The 22,036-nt window shown below is 38.8% G+C and overlaps 1 protein-coding gene and 1 non-coding gene across 10 annotated transcripts in view; one reads left to right on the forward strand and one right to left on the reverse strand.

Moving 5' to 3' along the window:
* Positions 1 to 22,036, forward strand: part of Ssbp2 (single stranded DNA binding protein 2) — a 281,368-nt gene that overhangs the window by 54,173 nt on the left and 205,159 nt on the right. The gene's annotated exons all lie outside the window — the stretch shown is intronic.
* On the reverse strand, positions 235 to 341 carry LOC132652663 (U6 spliceosomal RNA). Its single transcript, XR_009590241.1, has one exon. It is a non-coding gene; the product is annotated as a U6 spliceosomal RNA (small nuclear RNA).

Genomic DNA, 22,036 nt, shown 5'->3' on the forward strand with positions numbered 1-22,036 from the left:
TTGTTTGTTTTAGTTCTTTTTTATTCTTTTTAAATTATAAAGTGAACTATTTTTTATTATTAGTTACATTTTATTAACTCTGTATCCCAGCTGTATCCCGCTCTCTCATTCCCTCCCAATCCCACTCTCCCTCCCTCATCTCCTCCCTGCCCCTTTTCAAGTCCACTGATAGGGGAGGACCTCCTCCCCTTTCATCTGACCCTGTTTTATCAGGTATCTTCAGGACTGGTTGCAAAAAATATGGAATGCTTCACGAATTTGCATGTCATCCTTGCGCAGAGGCCATGCTAATCTTCTCTGTATCATTCCAGTTTTAGTATATGTGCTGCCGAAATGAGCACACCATTCTGTTTCTATGCCAGTACCATGCAGTTTTTATTACTGTTGTTCTATAGTACAGCTTGCGATCAGGGATGGAGATACCTCCAGAATATCTTTTATTGTAGAGGGTTGTTTTAGCAATTTTGGGTTTCTTGTTATATCTGAGTATTTTTAATGACCACCTCTGCTTTCTCGTATCTTTAATATTTGAGAAGAAGTGTGTTAAAAAGAAACTCATCACAAAATTAATTAGGATAATAAAACACAAATACAAAGAGTAATTTTGTAAAAAAATTTTAAATTTTTTTAAATTTAATTTTATTTTATTGATTACACTTTATTCACTTTGTATCCCAGCTGTAGCCCTCCCTCCTCCCCTCCTGATCCCACCCTCCCTCCCCCTTCTTCACGCATGCCCCTCCCCAAGTCCACTGATAGGGGAGGTCCTCTTCTCCTTCCTTCTGATCTTAGTCTATCAGATCACATCAGGAGTGGCTGCATTTTCATCTTCTATGGCCTGGTAAGGCTGCTCCCCCCTCAGGGGGAGGTGATCAAAGAGCAGGCCAGTCAGATTATGTCAGAGGCAGTCCCTCTTCCCATTACTATGTAACCCGCTTGGACACTGCCATGGGCTACATCTGTGCAGGGGTTCTAGGTTATCTCCATGCCTGGTACTTGGTTGGAGTATGAGTCTCTGGAAAGACCCCTGTGTTCAAATTCTCTGGTTCTGTTGTTCTACTTGTGGGGTTCCTGTCCTCTCCAGATCCTACTATTTCCCACTTCTTACATAAGATTCCATGCACTCTGCCCAACAGTTAGCCATAACTCTCAGCGTCTGCTTTGATAGTCTCCAGGGCAGAGCCTTTCAGAGGTCCTCTGTGGCAGGTTTCTAGGTTGTTTCCTTTTTTCTTTTTCTGATGTCCATCCTCTTTGCCTTTTGGGATGGGGATTGAGCATTTTAGTCAGGGTCTTCTCTCTTAATTAGTTTCTTTAGATGTACAGATTTTAGTAGGTTTATACTGTTATATGTCTATATGAGTGAGTATATACCATGTGTGTCTTTCTGCTTCTGGGACAGCTCACTCAGGATAATCCTTTCCAGGTCCCACCATTTACCTGCAAGTTTCATCATTTCCTTATTTTTCATTGCTGAGTAATACTCCATTGTGTAGATGTACCCCAATTTCTGCATCCATTCTTCAGTTGAGGGGCATGTGGGCTGTTCCAGCTTCTGGCTATTACAAATAAAGCTGCTACAAACATGGTTGAACAGATGTCCTTATTGTGTACTTGAGCCTCTTTTGGATATATGCCTAGGAGTGATATAGCTGGATCTTAAGGAAGCGCTAGTCCTAGTTGTCTGAGAAAGCGCCAGATTGATTTCCAGAGTGGTTGTACAAGTTTACATTCCCACCAGCAGTGGAGAAGGGTTCCCCTTCTCCACTCCAGCATGTGTTGTCGCTTGGCCCTTCTGATGGGTGTAAGGTGAAATCTCAGGGTCCTTTTGATTTGCATTTCCCTAATGGCTAATATTGTTGAGCATTTCTTTAAGTGTATCTCTGCCATTCAATATTCCTCTACAGAAAGTTCTCTATTTAGCTCTGTTCTCCATTTTTTAATTCAATTACTTGATTTCCTGCTTTTCAGCTTCTTTACTTCTTTATATATACTGGATATTAGCCCTCTGTCAGATAAAGGGTTAGTGAAGATTTTTTCCCAATCTGTAGGCAGTCGTTTTGTTTTGATGATGGTGTCCTTTGCTTTACAGAAGCTTTTCAGTTTCATGAGGTTCCATTTATTGATTCTTGCTCTTAGAGCCTGTTCTGTTGGTGTTGTGTTCAGAAAGTTGTTTCCTGTACCAATGAGTTCTAGGGTTTTCCTCACTTTTTCTTCTAACCGATTTAATGTGTCTGGTTTTATTTGAGGTCTTTGATCCACTTGGACTTTAGTTTTGTGCAGGGTGATAAATATGGATCTATTTTCATTTTTCTACATGTAGACATCCAGTTAGACCAGCACCATTTGTTGAAGATGCTATGTTTTTTTCCATTGTATAGTTTTGGCATCTTTGTCAAAGATCAGGTGTCCATAAGTGTGTGGCTTTATTTCTGGGCCTTCTGTTCAGTTCCATTGATCCATCATTCTGTTTCTATGCCAGTACCATGCAGTTTTTAAGACTGTTGCTCTATAGTACAACTTAAGATCAGGGATGGAGATACCCCCTGAAGATCTTTTATTGTAGAGGATTGTTTTAGCAATTCTGGGTTTCTTGTTATTCCATATGAAGTTGAGAATTTTTCTTTCCATGTCTGTAAGGAATTGTCTTGGCAATTTGATGGGAATTGCATTGAATCTGTAGATCGCTTTTGGTAAGATGGCCATTTGTACCATGTTATATCTGCCAAGCCATGAACATGGGAGATCTTTCCATCTTCTTCTGATTCTTTCTTCAGAGACTTGAAATTTTTTTCATAGAAGTCTTTGACTTGCTTCGTTAATATTACAGCAAGGTACTTTATGTCATTTGTGGCTATTGTGAAGGGTGTTGTTTCCCTAATTTCTTTCTCAGCACTTTTGTCTTTTGTATACAGGAGGGCTACTGATTTTTTTGAGTTAATTTTGTATCTGGTCACTTTGCTGAAGGTGTTAATCAGCTGTCAGTGTTCCCTGGTTATGTTTTTGGGGTCACTCATGCATACTATCATATCATCTGCAAATAGTGATAATTTGACCTCTTCCTTTCTGATTTGTATCCTTGATCTCCTTCAACTGTCTTATTGCTCTAGCAAGGACTTCCAGAACTATGTTGAAGAGATATGGAGAAAGTGGGCAGCTTTTTCTTCTCCCTGATTTCAGTGGGATTGCTTTATGTTTCTCTCCGTTCAGTTTGATGTTGGCTCTAGGCTTGCTGTATATCGCCTTTACTATGTTTAGATATGTGCCTTGTATTCCTGATCTCTCCAATACTTTAACCATGAATGGATATTGGATTTTGTCACATGCTTTTTCAGCATCTAGGGAGATTATCATGTGGTTTTTTTCTTTCAGTTTATTAATGTGGTAGATCACATTGACAGATTTCCGTATATTGAACCACCCCTGCATACCTGGGATGAAGCCTACTTGGTCATAGTGGATGATATCTTTGATGTGTTCTTGTATTCAGTTTGCAAGTATTTCGTTGAGTATGTTTGCATCAATATCCATAAGGGAGATTGGCCTGAAATTTTCTTTCTTTGTTGGGTCTTTGTGAGGTTTAGGTACCAAGGTGACTGTGGCTTCATAGAATGAGTTTGTTAATATGTTCCTTCTGTTTTTGTTTTGTGGAATAGTTTGAAGAGAATTGGAATTAGCTCTTCTTTGAACGTCTGGTAGAATTCTGCACTGAACCCATCTGGTCCTGGGCTTTTTTTGGATGGGGGACTTTCAATGACCGCTTCTATTTCCTTGGGGGATATAGGACTATTTAATTGATTTACCTGGTCCTGATTCAGCTTTGGTAAGTCAAATTGATCAAGAAAGTTGTCCATTTCATTTAGATTTTCAAATTTTGTCGCATACAGACTTTTCAAGTAAGTCCTAATGATTATTTGGATTTCCTCAGTGTCTGTCATTATGTTCCCCTTTTCATTTCTGATTTTGTTGATTTGGATGGTGTCTCTCTGCTTTTTAGTTAGCTTGGCTAAGGGTCTGTCTATCTTGTTGATTTTCTCAAAGAACCAGCTCTTGGTTTCATTGATTCTTTGAATTGTTTTATTTGTTTCTAATTGATTGATTTCAGCCCTGAGTTTGATTATTTCCAGCCGTCTACTCCTTTTTGGTGTGTCTGCTTCTTCTTTTTCTAGGGTTTTTAAGTGAGCCATTAAGTTGCTTGAATGCACTGTCTCAAATTTCTTTTTGAATGCACTTAGTGCTATGAACTTTCCTCTTAGCACTGCCTTCATTGTGTCCCACAAGTTTGGGTATGTTGTGTCTTCATTTTCATTGAGTTCTAGGAAGACTTTAATTTCTTTATTTCTTCCCTAACCCAGCTGTCATTTAGTAGCAAATTGTTCAGTTTCCATGTGTGTGTAGGCTTTTTGCTATTTCTGTTGTTACTGAGGTCCAGCTTTATTCCATCGTGATCAGACATGATACAAGGGATTATTTCAATCTTCTTGTATCTGTTGAGGCTCACTTTGTGACCAACTATATGGTCTATTTTGGAAAAGGTTCCATAAGGTGCTGAGAAGGTAAATTCTTTTGTGTTTGGGTGTAAAGTTTTGTAAATGTTTGTTAGGTCCATTTGATTCATGACCTCTGTTAGAGACATTGTTTCTTTGTTTAATTTCTGTTTAGTTGACCTGTCCTTTGTTGAGAGTAGGGTGTTGAAGTCTCCCGCTATTAATGTGTGGGGATCTATGTGTGGTTTAAGTTTTATCAATGTTCCTTTTACAAATGTGGGTGCCCTTGTATTTGGGACATAGATGTTCAGGATTGTGATATCTTCCTAGTGGAATTTTCCCTTGATTAGTATGAAGTGTCCTTCCACATCTCTTTTTATTAATTTTGGTTCAAAGTCCACTTCATCACATATTAGAATGGCTACTCCTGCTTTCTTCTTGGGTCCATTTGCTTGGAAAGCCGTCTTCTAACCCTTTACCCTCAGGTAATGTCTGTGTTTGTGACTTAAGTGTGTTTCTTGTATGCAACAGATTGCTGGGTTTTGTTTATGCATCCATTCTGTTAGTCTGTGTCTTTTTATTGGAGAATTGAATCCATTGATGTTGAGAGAGATTAATGACCAGTGGCTGTTAGATCCTTTGATTTTGATGTTGGCTGTGGTCATCAGGTTGTTTGTTTGGTTTTAATGTAGAGAAGTTAGTTATTTCCTGTGTTTTCTTGAAAGTAGCTAGCTTTCTTGGGTTGTGTTTTCCCTTCTAGTGTGTTCTGTAATGCTGGATTTGTGTGTAGGTATTGTTGAAATTTGTTTTTGTCATTGAATATCTTGTTTTCTCCGTCTATGAGGACTGAGAGTTTTGCTGGGTATAGTGGCCTGGGCTGACATCTGTGTTCTCTTAGGGTCTGCATGATATCCGTCCAGGCCCGTCTGGCTTTTATAGTCTCTGTTGAAAAGTCAGCTGTGATTCTAATAGTTTTGCCATTTTATGTTACTTGGCATTTTTCCCTAGCAGCTTTTAGTATTTTTTTTCTTTGTTCTGTGCACTTACTGTTTTGATTATTATGTGGCAGGAGGATTTTCTTTTCTGGTCTAATTTATTGGGTGTTCTGTAGGGCTCTTGTATTCTTATTGGCCTCTCCTTAATTTGGGGAAATTTTCTTCAATGATTTTGTTGAAAATATTTTCTGGGCCTTGGAGCAGAGAATCTTCTTTTTACTCTATTTCTATTATTCTTAGGTTTTGTCCTTTTATGTTGTCTTGAATTTCTTGGATGGTCTGTGTCAGGAATTTTTTAGATTTAACATTTTCTTTGACAGATACATCTATTTCTTCCATTGTATCTTCCACACCTGAGATTCTTTCTTCCATCTCTTGTAGTCTATTGGTTATGCTAACCTCTGTAGTTCCTCTTTTCTTCCCTAAGTTCTTTCTCTCCACAATTTCCTCCATTGTGTTTTCTTTAATTTTTCTATTTCTATCTTCAGATCTTGAGCTGTTTTTTCGATTTCCTTAACCTGTCTGTCTTTTCCTGTTTTTCCATCAATTCCTTCAGCTGTTTGTTTCAACAATCTTCTGTTTCTTTTATTTCTCTCAGTGATTTAAGCATTTCCTCTCTAAAGGCCACAAACTGTTTGGCTGCAACTTCCTGTATTTCTTTACGGTTGGCCATAATCTGTTTGAGTTTATCTTCTTCTAGGTCTTTACGCATTTTATTTGTCTCCTCTGTTATCCTCTTCATGAGCATAGATGTTAGGCCATCTTCTTGAATTTCAATTATGCTGGGGTGTCCAGGGCTACTTGCCCCTGGATAACTGGTTTCTGGAGATGTCATATTTCTCTGTCTTTTGTTGGTTGAGCTTTTACGCTGGCCTCTACTCATTGCTATCTTAGGTGTTTGGAGTTAGTTTCTGGTGGTTCCTGGAATCCTGTGGTGGAGAGAATCCCTTTGGCAGGAAGATGGTTTTTCCTGAAGGAAGCCTTCTCAGCTTTTTGGATATAGTCACTGGACGGCCGGTGTCTTTCAGGAGTTGCTGCTGCTCACCGCAGGCATAGAGACCTGAGTGGTAACTGTGGTCCTTGTCAGTCAAGAGGACTCTCCTCTCACCCGGAGAAGTCCTGAAGACAGCTGCCCTGTTTCCGGGTTTCTTGCTGCAAATTTAGTGATCTGCTGCTGTAACCTGTGTGTCCTGTGATTTGGTCAGTTTTGTTCGGGGTAACTGGTTGCCTGTTGGAGCAGTATCTGGGGGTTGATCTCGGGGATTCCGGGCTTCTGTAGGTCTGAGGTTGGGGCTCTGTGCCCCAGTACCCAAGCAGTAATCTGTGGTGGGTGGGTACTGCTCTCCTGGTAACAGCAGGTAATCTGGCACACAGCAGGTCCCTGGGTTGGGCAGGTCTGAGGGCCCTTTTCTGGGGATATAATGGGTGGCCTAATTAAATTTTTTATTTAACATTATTATTATTTTTTTTATGCAGTGTATCCCGATCATAGTTTCTCCTCACCCAACTCAAGATCCTTTCCAACTTCCTGTCTTTCTATATCAACACTTTCTTTCTCTTTAGAAAATCAACAGGCAAACAAAGCAAAGAAATCTAGAAAAAAAATGACAAAGAAAAAGCACAAAAAAACCCACCTATACAGTCATAAAACAACGTAAAAAGTTATAAAATTGGAAACCATAATATACAAACAAAAGATCAGTAAGACAGAAGGAAAAAAAAGACCAAAACAATATGAGGCAAAATGTCTATGAAAATATTGAGTTCATTCTGTGTGTTGGCCTTCCACTGCTGGGCTTAGGACATAACCTTAGGTGTAGTTAATATATACAGTGAGATTCACTGGAGAGAACTAATTTACTTTTGGAAGTGGATGCTAGGTGGAGATACCTTCTTGGTTGGGGTGGGAGCATATGTCTGCTTCCCCTCTCAGAACTGGGGCCCTATCTGACTTGAACCTATGGTAATGCATTGCATGCGTCCACACTCAGGGTGAGTTCATATGGAAGACACAGTTTCCTTGGTGTGATCCATTACCTCTGGTATAGTCTTTTGGCCTCCTTTTCTGCAAAGCTCCCTGATTCTTGAGGGAGGAAGTTTGAAGATTTAAAGATATCCTGTTAAGGACTGACTGTTTCACAGTCTCCCACTCTCCACACATTTGCCCGGTTGTTGATCTCTGCTTTAGTTCCCGTATACTGCAAGAGAAGGTTTCACTGATGGTGGCCGAACAAGGCACTGATCTGAGTATAGCAGAATGTTGTTAGAAGTCATTTTATTTCTATGTTCCTTTAGCAGAACAGTAGTATTTGGTTTTCCTCTAGGCCCATGACCTAACTTTCTCAGGTTCGTGGCCTCCAGCACAGTGTCAGGCATGGGTTCTAGCTTGTGGAGTGGCCTTAAATCCAGGCACAAGTGCTGGTTACTTTCATAAGGCTTGTGCCACTATTGCATCAGCTTACCTTGCAGGCTGGTCACCATTGTAGACCTCAGACTTTGTGGGTTGGTTGGTGGTTACTCTTCTCCCCTGGTATTGTACAGAGTATCTTCTAGTTCCATGAGCACTAGTGAGGACGGGTGACGGCCCTAGTTAGGCAGCAGTTTAACTTCTCTTTGTTCAGTGAGGTATGTAAGTGTTGTCTATAGCAGTAAGACCTTACTGTCAGTTTGTGAAGAGTAGCCTTGGCAATGGAGAATTTTTTGGGAGTTTCCATGGAACTCTTTTAGGCCAACAACTTGTTTAGATGAAACCCATTCCTGGCACCAGAGGTTTTATTTGGTGGGGAAAGATGTCCAGTTGGGGCATTGTCTTCCTTGTTATTGGTGACTCCAGTTAGATTTCTTTCATACATTGCATATATTTTAAGAAGCTTCTACAGTAGTAGGTTTCCATATTTTATATGATTAAATTTTAGAAAAATAGTTTTACTTTAAGGGCCAATCATTGGGGTTACATTTTTGCACCATCAGCGTTTACTCAGTATGTTGTGTGTGTGTGTGTGTGTGTGTGTGCATGTGCATGCATATGTGTGCAAGAGAGGGAGAGAGCGCATGTGTGTATGAGTGCATGGTGTATGTATATGCACGTGCCCATATGTGTAGAAGCCAGAAAACAAACTGGTTATTATCCCTAAAGCACCATGTATTATTCTTATTTTGTAAACTAGAGCCTCTCGTTGGTCTGAGCTTATCAGGTTGTCAGGTCTGTTAGGCGGGCCACTGTGCTGCAGAGATCCAACTGTCTATGCATTCTCAGCACTGAGATTACAGGCAGATGGCTCATTTTAAAAAAAAAATAAATTTAATTTATTCATTTTATATCCCAGTCGTAGCCCCTTCCCTCCTCTCTTCCTGGTCTTACCATCCCTCCCTGTTTCTCCAATCCCCCTCCCCCACTCCTCATAGAAGAGGAGTGTGTCCCCCCCTCCCCCCATGCACTCATCAGGGCTGTAGAGACTGAAGCTACAACCAAGGACCGTGCAAGGACTGGATCTACACAGATGTGGCCAATGGGCAGCTGGGTCCTCCCATGGGTTCCATAGTAAAGGGAATAGGGATTGACTCTGATATGGACTCTGTTGCCTGCTTTTTGATCACTTTCCCCTGGAGGGGCTACCTGTCCCTCTTTTTTTTAATGTTGGTTCTGGGAATTGAATTTAGGACCTCACGCTTGCAAGGCAAGCACTTGACTAGTAAGCTGTCTTTCCAACCCGGTATGCTTTCTTACCTTAATGCATTATCTGTATTTAGGAGCTATATATACAAACAGTCCAGTATTACATCAGCACATTACCTTGTGTATTTTTGCAAGGTTTATACTAATTTGAGGGTTTTTGGTGATGTCTAGAAAATTATAAAACAATTATAAAAATTAGAAAATTAGTAAGCAAAAGTTGTCTCCCCCATTACTTTGTTTTTCAGTATCTTCTAAGCAGTTCTGAAAACAAGGCCCAAAATGTTTGTGCTGGTATTTTTAGTAGGCAGTCATTACTCTTACCTGTTGGGGCATAATATCTTGAAACAGTGGTTTTATTTCTATTGGTATTGGTATCATTAAAATAGATGAGGAGGTATTAACAGAGCATTGAATGTAACCAGACACTAGGTTGTAATTGCAATAAATGCTGTCATAGACTGTTAGAACAAAAGTGTTTACAAGCATATACCTATTTAAGTGAATAAAAACTAAGAACGATTAATCAAGACAATTTGATCTGGAAGAGTTTTATACTAAATGAGCCTTTTTTTGTATGTGTGATCTTGTGTTTGCAAAACAAATTCCCAGACCTCCTCTCCTGTATTTTCCTATGGGTTCATTAATAGGCATTTATCACTTTATCTTACAGATTTATCAGTTAATGATAACTGGATATCAGGTTTCAATTGGGTACACCTGTTTTTTTTTTTCCTTTACAGACAGAATATGAACTATGCTGCCCTTTTCAGCCGTATAACTCACTGTGTAGCCCAGGCTCATTTTAAACTTTCGATCTTCATGTCTCAGCCTCAACTAGCCCCAGACTTATTTTTTGACTTGTAGTTTTTGGTCTTGTATAAATTAAAATTGTTTAAAATTATCCTCCAGTTAGCTCATGAAACCTGAAAGATACAGAGGCTTCTTCCTTTCTGCTAAGTGGAATGCCTTATATTTCCCCACAATTAACACAGACACCAGTTCATCATAAATGGGAACCCGTGAGTCTTTTGGGCTTCCTAGTCCACCCTCTACTCGTTTTATTTTTCCCAAGGGTTGTCTAGTGTTTAAAAGTCTCAAACAAAGGATGAATTATATGGTGATGAGCAGGACATGCAAGGTTCAGCAGTTTATATTTTTATCTTCTTCTGCTTTATATATTTTAGTGTATGAAATAGTAACAAATAACTTTATTTGCTCATCTTCTTTCAATGTTTTAATGGGCTTTCTTTCAAAAGGTGAAATGGTTGGTATCAGAGAAAGCATTTCCTGATGGTACCCATTAATATGGCTGATCACAAGAACTAACAACATGAGAACACTTTAGAGAAATGACTTAGCTTTAAAAGCAACTCTGATAACAAGAGCCCAGCCCTGTTTGGCTTCTGTTCTTCCTGTAGTAAGAGGTCTTTCCATTCTTTCCCATTGCCAGGGAGAGGGATTTTCTTCCTCCATCTTCTGTATCAATGGCAATGACAAGAAGGAAGTAAGAGTGCATAACAGTCATAATGAGAAGGAGAGATGGGCTCTGGGGAGTTAGAGGATGGATGGAGAAGCCAAGAGATACTTAAAGATCATTCTTCAGATAGAGAATCCTTAACACCTAGCAAAGGAAAGATCAGACTTCAGGGGAAATGAGGTAGATTGGAATTTAGTGCTAAAAACCATTCATACTAAAGGAATGGAGTAGAATATGTCATATGTGCATGTCGAGGCATCCAGGGAGAGTGGTTAACAGTGACTGTAAGGAGATGAGAATCTCTGCAGTCCGCCCAGGTTGGGGCTTGGATGCCCAGATCCTGTTCCTACATGGACATTTGCAAGTTGGGTCTTCCTGCACAGGGCAGCCTTATACTGGTGCTTCCTTTTCCACCAGCAGTTTCATAGGAAGGTATTTAAATGACACTAGCACACATGGGTCAATGTTACTCTCCAGTATTTCATCGAAATTTCCCTTATGTATATAATATTTAGAATATTTTCAAAGATAAAAATTTGTTACTTAGTAAAAATTTAAGATCATAGAAAATATAATCTCCAGCAAGCAGAAAAGCATGATTAAGTAACAAAACAACAGAGTGCTAATTGAACTTTATCTAATCAAAGAAGTTCCTAGTAATAATTTTAATCTAAAAAGAAACATGAATGAGGCTTGTTGTCATATACCTTTAATCCTAGCAGGTGGATCTCTTTTTGGAGTTCAAGGCTAACCTGGGCTTCATAGTGAGTTACATAGGCCTACGTAGAGAGACACTGTCTCAAAAACCAAACCAAACCAACCAAACAACACCCCTCAAAACCATGGTTTCTCATGGATTGAAAACATCTACAAAAAGACAACATTAGTAATATCTTAATGTTCAAAATTCATATCCAATTTAAAAAGTAAACATTTAAAATTAACTACCTAAAAGACTAAATCACAATAATTGTGAAAATAATAATACCAGAATAAGAAATATTAAGTGAAAAATTAAAGATGCTTTTTCAGTTTTATCAAATTGATTTTAGAGTTAAGTAATTCCCTCTTAAAGCCAGTTTCTATTTATAAAGTAAGCTTACCAAATATATGTGAAAGTGCCATGAATTTAGTAAATACTGTGTTTATATAGGAATGTTCTGGCTTTGATTTATATTAAAAACCCAACAGACTTTAATTAGTATTGACTGTACCTAGAATTAATTTCTGTTTCTGTATATAAGACACATATATTTCAATTTGTGATGTTCATTTTGTGACATTAAATGAGAATGTGGCAGGTAAATGTAGCTCCTTATTTTAATGCACTGACTAGTAGAATTAAAATAGTGAGTGAGGCTTTTTGAATTCTATTAAATCTCAAATGGATTAATTGCTTTTGTTGATATTTGGATTTGTTACACTAAAGTTTTGTTACTCTAAAAATTTGAGAAAAATGAGCATTATTTTTGAAAGGCTCCATAGAAGACTAATCAGGGTAGTTTTGGATTATTCATTGAACATTATTTTAAAACAGCTGAAATAGTTTCAAGATTAGAAGCTATTATACAGGAAAGTCTGATCTGTACAGTATGTGCTGTAAGGAGCATATCAGTGGTTAAGAATGCTGGTAGAAAAAATAAAAAAACAAAACAAACAAAAAAGAATGCTGGTAGCCCATCTTATTGGACAAGAATTTCTTATTGCTTAGGTACTTGGAGACCCACATGTCCAGTTTTGGAAATAGCTAATTACTCCATAAAGTATAACATCTTTCTGTCTCAACTCAGAAACAAAATAAGTGGGTGCAGTCATGGTGCTCTGTGCAGTTGTCAGGAGATTGCCTCTCCTCTCTGCTCTTCCATGGATAGAGAGTAAATGTCTGTGGACATTTATTGGTTACAGTATGGACACTTGATACAAGCTTGACATTCACCTTTCCTCTTTTTACCACTTAACCATTTCTTTTTAACTGTATTATAGAACACATGATCTAGCTACCAGCTTCTCTATCCTCTCTCCTTATCCTCTAGTGACATCTTTTTTACTCTAATTTCTTTGAAAGGAATATTTTAAGTTTTAAAATGAGTGAAAACAATAGCAGATGTTTTTAGTTTTAATACAATATAACCATTTTTTTTTCTTTTTTCATTTGTGTGTGTGTGTGTCTTGCATCTAAAAAGTCATTACCATAACCTGGATTACTCAAGTTTTCTCCTATGTCATACTTTGGCTGTTTTGTTGTTTTACACTGTACATTTAGGCATATGGTCCGTTTTGAAATGTTCTTAAGAGAAAGATTTGTGTTTAGATTCATCAGCTATGCATGTGTGTCTCTTTGCTCAACTACTGTTTGTTGAAAGGTCCTCTGCCTCCGCATGTTGCTGTTGTTTCTGGCCGACAACCACAGCCGCAGCGATAGACCTTCTCTATGTTCTTTCTTAAGGAGAACTTTCCTCAGGATTTTGTACTTTGTCGCATAAATCCTGCATGTTCTTTTTTTTTTTTTTTTTTGGCATTTTAACTGAATTATCTCAGCTTTTGAATACCAATTAAATGGTATTGTGTTTTTAATTTAAAACTTTTCTTTTTTATTCTAGTCTATAGGAACTCATTTTTTTGATTGCTGATTCTGTATTCTCCAGTCTCACTTCAGTTACTTGTTAGTTGCATTAGTTTTTTTTTCTCTCTCTCTTTGTTATGACTTTTTTTTTTTTAGAGATGACTGTGCCATCTGATTTGTTTGATTTGTTTCTAGTTTACTTTTAAATTCATTTTTTTTGGTATACTGCACTAGCTAGGAGGTCTAACATAGTATAAAAAAAGCAATGGTGGAAAAAGGATCCTTGCTTTGATCCTTAGTTTAGTGGGAAACTTTAATTTATTTTTCTCATTAAGAATAATGTTAGGAGATAGGGAGGTGGTTCAAAGAGTGAGAACATTTTCTGTATAGCACGAGTGTCTTAGTTACTTCCTTACGGCTGTAAAAAGACTCTCTTACAAAGGCAACATAAAAAGAAAACATTTAATTTGGGGACTCACAGTTCCAGAGGGTAGTAGAGTCCATGTCTATCATGGCAGGGAGAATGGCACCAAGCAGGCAGGCACTGGAGCAGTAGCTAAGAGCATACATCGATCCACAAGCAAGGCAAGGGGAAGGCCTTCTAACTGTTAACAGCATTGTCTTTTGAGAACTCAGAGCCTGCCTTTAGTGGCACACCTCCTCCCATAAGGTCACACCTCTTAATACTTCCCAAATAGTTCCACCACCTGGAGACCAAGCATTCAAATATAGGAGCCTCATGGGGCTATTCTCATTTAAACCACCACATTCCACTCCCTGGCCCTAACAGGACTGTGGTCAAAACAGTGCAAAAGTATCCAGTCCAACTTCAGAAGTCCTCGTAGCCTCTCACAGTCTCAACACAGCTCAAAAGTCCAAGGCGTTTTCAGAGACTCAAGGCACTCGTTTACAGGGATTTAGGTTAGTTGTAACCCCCGTAAATTGAAAAAGCAAGTTACATACTTCCATATGTATTATACATTACCATTCCAAAGGGAGGAAAGGAGACATAGTGAGGAAATACTGGACCAAATTAAGACAGAAAACCAGGAGGGGACTCTGTAAATACTGTAACTCCATGTTCAGTGTCAAAGGACTTAGATAGCTCTGCCCTTCAGTTGATGGCAACACACTTCCTTCACCTGGGCTGGTTCCACATCCTGTATGCGGCTTTCCTTGGCAGGTAGCCCACAGCTCTGATGTCTCCGACACAATCCAGGCATCACCTTCAAGCTTCATGGAATGGCCATCCTGAGTCTTGATATGGGATGGTGGGGTGATGGGGACTCCCCTGCCATACATGTGGCTTCAGTCTCTTCCCTTAACCGAGGAGGAAGATCCCCCAGCTCCTTTACCCTTATAGCTCTACTTATTAAAGTTTATTTTAGCCACAGGCAGCTTCTTAAGACAAGGGCAGAAGGCAGCCATGTTCTTTACCACAAGAATGGTTTCTAGGTCAGTTGCTAATATTGCTCCCCTCTGAAACCTCTTGATCTGAGCCTCCATAGCTCACACTGTCCTCAGCGCTGCTGTTGTTCATGGTCCTCCTAGGAAGGCCCATTAAACCTTGTTCCCAGAATTTGCTTTCCTAGTCTGAAATCACAAAGCCTTCCACATTCCTCCAAAATCCCAGCATGGTCAGCCTTATCATAGCAATATACTACTCCCTGGCACTAACATCTCTGCCTTAGCTTCTTTTCAGTTGCTGTGAATAGAAAGCATGGCCAGGGCAACCTGTGAAAGCATTTAATTGAGGCTCACAGTTCCAGACAGGTGTAGAATCTATGACCATCGTGGCAGAAAGCATGGCATCAGGCAGACAGGCAGAGGAGCAGTAGCTAAAGAGCTCACATCTGACCCACAAGTAGCAGGCAGGAAGAGAGAGGGTAAGGGGAGAGCTAACCAGGAATGGTTTGGGCTCCTGAAACCTGAACGCCCATACCCAGTGACATCCTCCCTCCAGCCAGGCCGCACCTCCTAATCCTTCACACTCATTTCTACCAACTGTGGACCAAGGGTTCAAGTTTATGCACCTGTGGGAGTATTCTCATTTAATTGGAATGAAACCCCAGCTTCATTGATGATCTGAGTTCAAACCCCCAGATCTGTGTAAAAAGCTCTTTGTAGCTGTTACATGTGCCTGTAGCCTCACTGTTAATTGTGTTGGTGCACTAAGATGGGGATACTGGGACTTCCCTATAACTCTATGTTCAGTGAGAGATTGTGTCTCTGAGGTGTATTGTGGATCATGAGAGAGTAGGACACATATTCTTTTCTGGCCTCTCCATGTGTACATGCGGTCCTCTTTTGCACACATGTGTGTATACACCGTGCATATACCCTAACAATGATCATTATTCGTTATAGATTACTCTAGATTCTTTTTGTAGGTTTAAGTCTTCTAGTCGTAGATTGCTGAGAGTTGTTATAACGATTGATGTTTGATTTTGTCAATTGTTCTTTGTACATGTTACGGTCATTCACTCTTCCCAACTTCGTGATGTTGACAGTTTGTTACCTTGGTTTTAAAGGTTGCATATCTGGAATAAATCTCAGCTGTGCTTTGTAATTTCTTTTATGCATTGATGGATTTGATTTGCTGAAATTTTGTTGAGTTTTATATCTATTTGGGAAAGATATTATTCTGTAGTTTTCTTACAATGACTTTGGTTTTCAATATTTGTGTAATGCTGGCCTGTTATAAGTTATTTATTTATTTATTGGTTTTTGTATTATGGAAGAGATTATAAAAAGTTGGTATAATGTTTTTGTTACCATCAAAATACCAATACAATTCTTTACAGACCTTGAAAGAAAAATTCTCAACTTCATATGGAGAAACAAAAAACCCAGAATTTCCAAAATGATTCTGTACAACAACAGCTCATCTGGAGGTATCTCCATTCCTGACCTCAAGCTGTACTACAGAGCAATAAGTAATAAAAACTGCATGGTATTGGCATAAAAGCAGAAAGGAGGATCAATGGAACCGAATAGAAGACCCAGAAATAAAATCACACACCTATGAATACTTGATTTTCGACAAAGAAGCCAAAACCATTCAATGGAAAAAAGACAGCATCTTCAACAAACGGTGCTGGTCCAACTAGATGTCTGCATGCAGAATGATGAAAATAGATCCATATTTATCACCCTGCACAAAACTAAAGTCCAAGTGGATCAAATATCTCAAAATAAAACCAGATACACTAAATCGTTTAGAAGAAAAAGTGGGGAAGAGCCTAGAACTCATTGACACAGGAGACAACTTCCTGAACAGAACAGCAACAGCACAGGCTCTAAGAGCAACAATTGATAAATGGGACCTCATGAAACTGAAAAGCTTCTGTAAAGCAAAAGTCATAGTCATCATAATAAAACGACAGCCTACAGACTGAAAAAGGATCTTCACCAACCCTATATCTGACAGAGGGCTGATATCCAGAATATATAAACAACTAAATAAATTAAAAAGCAATAAATCAAGTAAACCAATTAAAAATGGCGTACAGAACTAAACAGAGAATTCTCAATAGAGGAATATCGAATGGCAGAGAAACACTTAAAGAAATGCTCTATGTCCTTCGTCACCAGGGAAATGCAAATCAAAATGACCCTGAGATTTCACCTTATACCCATCAGAATGGCTTAGATGAATAACTGAAGTGACAACACATGCTGGAGAGGTTGTGGAGAAAGGGGAACCCTCCTCCATTGCTGGTGGGAATGTAAACTTGTACAACCACTTTGGAAATTAACCTGTCACTTTCTCAGACAATTAGGAATAGTGCTTCCTCAAGATCCAGCTATATCACTCCTAGGCATATATCCAAAAGAGGCTCAGGTACACAACAAGGACATTTGCTCAACCATGTTTGTAGCAGCTTTATTTGTAATAGCCAGAACCTGGAAACAGCCCAGATGTCCATCAATGGAGGAATAGATTCAGAAATTGTGGTATATTTACACAATGGAATACTACTCAGCAATTAAAAACAAGGACATCATGAAAATTGCGGGCAAATGGTGGGATCTAGGAAAGATCATCCTGAGTGAAATATGCCAGGAGCAGAAAGACACACACAGTATATACTTATATAGATCTATGAGATAGGATAAACATATTAAAATATGTGCACTAAAGAAGATAAACAAGAAAGAGCACCCAGAGTAAGATGATCAATGGGATGGACAGGGGAAATAGGAGAAAACAAGTAACAGGATAGGAACCTGTCACAGAGGGCCTCTGAAAGACTCTACCTAGCAGTGTATCAAAGCAGATGCAGAGACTCATAACCAAACCTTGGGCAGAGTGCAGAGAATCATATGATAAAAGGGTGAGTTAGTATGACCTGGAAAGGACAGGAGCTCCACAAGGACAAAATATTTCAGGGCACGGGGGCCTCTACGAGACTGTTTCTCCAACCAAGGACCATGTATGGATATAACCAAGAACCCCTTTTTGGATATAGCCCATGGTAGCTCAGTAACCAACTGGTTTACCCCAGTAAGGGGAACGGGGACTATTTGTGACATGAACTCAATGGCTGGCTCCTTTACCTCCCCTACCCCTTGAGGGAGTCTTGCTAGGACACAGAGGAAGACATGGCAGCCAGTCCTGGAAATACCTGATAAAACAGGGTCAGGTGGAAGGGGAGAAGGACCTCACTTAGCGGTGGACTTGGAAAGGGGCAGGGAGGAGATAAGGGAGGAAATGAGGGAGGGGGCTATGGCTGGGATACAAAGTAAACAGCCTGTGATTAATATAAAAATAAAATAGAAATCTAAAAGAAAAAAAATGCCTTGTTAAATTGATATAATATCTTTTCTTAAATATAGAATTTACCAGTAAATACATCTTGACCAATTGCTTTCTACTTAAAGAGTTTTGAATTATCAGTTCAATCTCTGTAACAGATATAAGCCTATTAGTATTTCATGTTTTCTGAGATTATTGATATATTCTGACTTTCATGTGACTGGTAGCCTATTTTATATAAATTTCTCCAAGCATCTGTGAGTATAGAGCTGTTGATAGTATCTTACATTATCATTTTAATGTTCATAAGACCTGTCTTGTTTATTTAAGGTACCAGGAATTTGTGTTTCCTGCCCCCCCTTATACCCACACCCACCTTGGGTTAGCCCTGCCAGACATTTATGAATTTTGATTTACTTTTTGCAGCAATTAGATTTTGTGCTTTTTTTTTTTCTTCAATTTAATTGGTTTCAGATCTAATTTCTGGTATTTTTTTTCCTGCTCACTTTGGATTTAACTTGCTATTTTTTTCTTTTTTTCTGCTTTCCTATGATGTGAGTTTAGGCACTTGAGTTTAGCTACTTCTTCATGTCCCATGTAATTATGTGAGGTGTATTTTCATTTTTGTTAAGAGTATTTTACAATTCCTTTTAGGAGTTTATCTTTGATCATATGATATTTGGAAGTTTGTTATTTAGTCTTCAACTGTTTGGATCTTTTCTGTCTTTCTGTCACTAATTTTTGATTTCATTTTTCTGTCAGTTAGAGCAGGTAGCGTATTGTTTTTGTTCTTTTCAACCTGGTGATGATAGTGTAGAAAGTGTATACCGGTAATAGCCACGTGAGCTTGAGAAGAAGCACTGTCTTCTTTTGTCAGAGGAAATAGCTTGTGGTTGTCTGTTATATCTAGTTGGATAATCGTGTTGAATCCAGCTGGGTGCTCAGGGGTTCCCTGTTTGCAGGGACTGCCTATTCCAGATGCAGTGATGCGAAAGGCTCTTCTGATGGTGGATTCATCTGATTCTCCTGCAGAGCTCAGGTCTTGCCTCATGCTGTGTCACTTTGTTGTTAAGGTTTGTCCTAAGCCCTGATAATTTGCTCCTAGTTCTGTTATCCGAAAACAGTGTGTGTGTGTGTGTGTGTGTGTGTGTGTGTGTGTATTGTTTTGAGAATTTTACACATGGGCGCACTATATTTTTTTAATCATTTCTTCCTGTGTCTCTTCCTTTACTCCTTTTCAAATTCATGATCTCTTCTTCTATAATATTGTCTGTATGTCTGTCACACACACATACACACACATACACACCCTACTGAACCGTTTAGTATTGCTCTTATGTACATGTATTTAAGGCAGACCACTTGGTATTACTTGACTTATCAGTGGGCTCATCCATGGAAAAGACTTTTTCTTCCATTCTCAGCAGCCATTGATTGCCTGTAGCTCTTCATATAGGACTGGGACCCTGTGAAATATCCCCTGCCTATGTTGGCATATTGACTAGTGTTGTCATTATTTTGGTCTGGTTATTGTTGGGATATCATGGTTGCAGCATCCTTGTCATGTCTAGAAGGACTGTCTCAGAGCATGGTCCTTTGGTTTTTACCATTTTCCTGTCCCCTCTTCTCCCATGTTCCCTGAATCTTAGGTGTATTGGTTTTGCTATAGATGTACTGATTGAGGTTGAAGAGTCCATAGTTAATTATTCTCTGTATTTAACCATTTATGAATCTCTTTAGTAGTTTCCATCTGCTGGAAAGGAAAGCTGTTTTGATGAGGAGTGAAAGCTACACTTGTTTGTATACCTGGTATTTGGAATATAGCTACAAGTTATATTAGTGTAGGAAAACGGCTTGCCCTCTGGACCTCTCCAGGCATGGGCAGCTGGTTGGGTTTACAGTACAGACATGCATCTTCCCTGGTTACAGCGGTGGATAAGTCCAATGAGACAGTTGTTGGTTACTTCTAAGATGTAAGTGCTGCTGTTGTTCAAATGTTTACACTTTACAGCTAGATAGGACTATCACTTGTTGCTTTTATCGGTAGCTTTCATAACACCTCTCCATACCAAGACAGCTAGTCCTCAAGCTCTCAAGGAAAGCAAGGGCATTGGCAACAGCCTGTTTTGTTTTGGGCATCTCCTTTACACCCTTGGCCAACAATTCAGTTGGAGGTTTCTGATGCCTAGAGCTTGAGGGGACCATTATCACCCTCTCTTATGCAATTCCATTAAAAATTATTTCTGTACACACATTTATTACATGTGTATTTTAAAAATAAGCTTCTAGGATTTATGTTTCCCCAGGGGTTTTACAGAAATTCTTAGTATGTATTATTTATTTAGCATCTGAGTAGTATAAGTTTCTCCAGCACTTTACTTCTTATCTGCAAGTTATCTTTACATTTCAGATGTTTTTCCTCTGTCTCTCTCTCCATCACTCTTTCCCTTCTCGCTTCCTGTTCCTCAAGTTTCTGCTCAGGAGTGCTTTGGGAAATTGTGGTTCTCTGTTCGTGCTTCTTTACCTCATTGGTTTTTTGGGGAGTGACCTCATTTATTTTCTACATCTAAATATAACTTGCTTTTTCAGGTTGCTTGATTTTTGCTGTTTGTTAGGATAAAATGACTTTTGAGCTTCTTACCTGTGGGACTAGAAAGAAGATACTCCATTGACAACTTTTTATGCCTTGACTAAATAGGTTTCCTGTCAGTTTTACAGAAAAGGAAGAGCACCTAAAATTTATCATAAGACACAGTAGAATTAAAAGTGGAATAATTTTTACTGAGACTAAACAAACGGGAGAAATAATAGAAGGCTATAATTTTTGCCTCCTATGTTAATTACTGACTGACTCTAAGTAAGTTTTGACCCGTCCCATATTTACCCGTCCCAGTTTTCCTCACTGGGTTGTGAGGGTTAACGGGGCAGTTTTTCCTCCTTTTCTTTCCTTTCTTTTCCTCTTCTCTGTCTTTCCTTTTCCCACTAATACCGTCAGGTGTCAACAAACTTGCTAACTTTGCAAAGATATTTTAGCCTCTAAATCTAAAAATAAAAAAACTTAAGTGTTGAACTTTGCTCTAGTTTAGCAAAACCATAGTAGAGGTCCAGCCTTCACTGAAAAGGTGGACCTTAGAAGAGTTGCCCGGCAAGCATCTTACAGTCTCTGCTGCAGAAGGGGCTAAAATTGTGTGTGTGAGAGAGAGGGACTGTGTGTAAGACTGTACATATGACTGAAGGAGAGTAATTTATCAAGGCTCACAGCATATGTGTTACTCTGATGTTTGGGAATTTCCATTGTATTTCTCCTAGGTAGGTGGATGCTAAAAAAAGACTGCTTAATAAGAAACTAGGCTGCACATTTGTCTGTTATTTGATCTGCAAACAATTGTGCTGTTAAAATTTGCAGATGTTTAGGACAGTCATTTAAGGAAGAAATACTTTCACTAAATTATTTTCATTGTATTTTTAAATTATATTTTGATATACCAAGAAGACACTGAAATGGCATAGTGATCTGATTAATACCATGAACTTATTATAACACATTTTCTATTTCAATGACTTTATAATTGTCAATATTAGTATAATTTATTCCTTTCAACTGTTTTGGGAGAAAAGTACACTTTAAAATTATAGTGTTGATTAGGTTAAGAGGATTTAATGAATATGGGACATAGAAATGATCTGTGCTGAAGAGCTGACAGCTAGGGGAGTTTAGAAAGAGCGCATGTGCTTACAATTGGCAGTCTATTTTAGATAAGCACATCATAGTGATGTACTTTTAACCACTTGTTAACGGTAACTCTCCATGCCCTGTGTTTTCTTGCTAAACTAGGTGACTAGGAGTCAGTTGTATATTCCTTGATTGTTAGGACGAGGTTTTTTCTAAACATCTTTTTTTCTTACCTTATGTTAGTGTGGAGACCTTGGCTTACTGGTCCTTAGTGAGTGGGAGGGAATGCACAGATATTCTTTGGAGACACAGTTTATCTTGTTTGAGGGGTGCAGGGTAGGAGGATTGGTGAAAACATCCTTAATTTAGGCTCAGCTTCTGTGGGTTCAGTTTGCTACTGTTTCCTTTA

Source organism: Meriones unguiculatus, chromosome 2 (assembly GCF_030254825.1).
Source record: "Meriones unguiculatus strain TT.TT164.6M chromosome 2, Bangor_MerUng_6.1, whole genome shotgun sequence".
Lineage (NCBI taxonomy): Eukaryota > Metazoa > Chordata > Mammalia > Rodentia > Muridae > Meriones > Meriones unguiculatus.